Here is a 2,127-nt window from a genome sequence, read left to right as displayed (position 1 = left end):
ATTGTGCAGGACTGGACAGTATTTCGTTCTGTTGTGCATAGGGTCGCTGGGATTTTGAACTGATTAGAAGGCATCTGACAATAATAATGCAATTTTATTTCCAAAATATGCTTTTTATACACAACAAGGAATAATAACAAATTACTATCATAATAAGTTTTGGTCTGATTAGTTTGTGCTGCAATTTATCAGTTTATGTCTGCATATGGTAGTTACTTTTTCCAAATAGGTAAGTCATGTAATTATTGTAATGAAACAAGGTATATGATTCATTGAATGTAAAACTGATGACCTGACCTGCATTGTAAACTTTTGCTCAATCCACAATAAAAACCTTTAAAAAAATTTTTTGGTAAGTCATTTATTTATGAACACAAAAATGTCCCAAACTGAATTTCAAAATTCAGTGTAACTTTTCTTATATAGACTGCAATAGTCAAGCTATTTCTTAGTAATGAATCGCATTCCTATCTCTTTATCAGCTGATTTTTGTGTATTCAATATAATCATTTTAGCTTTGATGGAAAATTGGGAAAAACAACAACACTGTATCTCTAATGATATACTAACCCTAGAGAAAAAATTATTTTACCCTCCTACAGAAATTTTCTTTATCATGAGAATGATTATAATTGTCTATATTTGATTGTTAAGACATAAAATATTTGGACCATATCTAAAACATAAGATTTCTCCTTTTTATAAAATTTGTACTCTGATTTCACTCATATGTAATCTGAATACTATCCCACAATATAGTTCTTTAAATAAATCCAACTTTGTTAAAAAACAAATAATAATAATATTAATTGGAGATAATTTATATTAATGGGAAGAATGAAAATGGATTAAGAAAATGATACTGATATTTTAAACTCAGTGTTTGGTTTAATATCATGAACAACGTCTCCAAAATTAATTTGTAGAATATTTTTATTTTCACTAGTATTTTATCCCATGATCTGTTATGTAATCAAATGAGTTAGCAGATTTTGCTTTCATTATTACATTATAGTAGCATTAATCCTTTAAATAGATATAATATTTCTCTCATATCTCAATATTATATTATCCTTGTGAGGTAGAATCATTTTAGTGGATAGGCACTCAGGCTTAAATTTAAGTGAAAGTGTATTCAGATGTTTCTTTCTACCCTGGGAGCTTGAGGGACTTATAAAATTTCTTTGATTGACTGTTTTCTCATGTGTAAAACTCAGAAAATAGCAGTCAAGCATGAAGACAGGCACATCTCTGGAATTGTTCATTCTAGAAGTTGATGATAATGTCAAAATCAGAAGGAATAAGTTATAATTTTATTGTATTTTTGTTGGTAAGTGCCGTCGAGTCAATTCTGACACATAGCATCCCTCAAACTTACCAGCTACTCCACTTCTGAGGAGTGGCTGGAAATTTTGAACTGCTGACCTTGTGGTTCAAATCAACCTTGTGGTCCAATGCTTATCCTTCAGCATGACCCCAGGACTCCTATTTTACTCTGTTGTTGTTGTTAAGTGCCGTTGAGTCGGTTTAGACCTATAGCAACCCTGTACAGGGTTTCCAAGTAGTGGCTGGTGAGGTTGAAATGCCAATCTTGCAGTTCAAATGACTTTGCAGTCCAGCACATTAACACACAGTGCCACACCAGGACTTCTTCTTTTTGTTTTTTTTAAATATGAAAGAGTAAAATCGATTCGTGAAACTATGCTTGACACTGGGAAGATAGTTAAGATCTATGTATATCAAACTACAATTGCCCTACCCAACACTATTCATGAGATAGGGTGCGAGTAAGACAAAGGTCCTATAATCAGCAGCTGTGGAATAGCTAATATTTTATTTGAGGAAAACACTTTGAATCTGTGATTTTACAAAAACAGCAAAAGCATAACACATTCTATAAAAATAAAATAGGCAATGGAATGAAGACAAATTACATAAAATCTTGAACAAAGCTTTCAAAATATTTTGTATATATGACTCATTCATACTGATAAAATGTATAGAGGGTCCTAAAGCATTTTTATTTAAATAGTATAGTGCTGTAGGTTAGGCACCTGATTGCTAACCAAAAAGTTGGCAGTTCAAAACCACCAGTAGCTCCTCAGAAACCCTATCCAGGGTTGTTGA

Source organism: Chrysochloris asiatica, unplaced genomic scaffold (genome assembly GCF_000296735.1).
Source record: "Chrysochloris asiatica unplaced genomic scaffold, ChrAsi1.0 scaffold00088, whole genome shotgun sequence".
Taxonomy (NCBI): domain Eukaryota; kingdom Metazoa; phylum Chordata; class Mammalia; order Afrosoricida; family Chrysochloridae; genus Chrysochloris; species Chrysochloris asiatica.
This window is presented reverse-complemented; position numbering follows the sequence as displayed.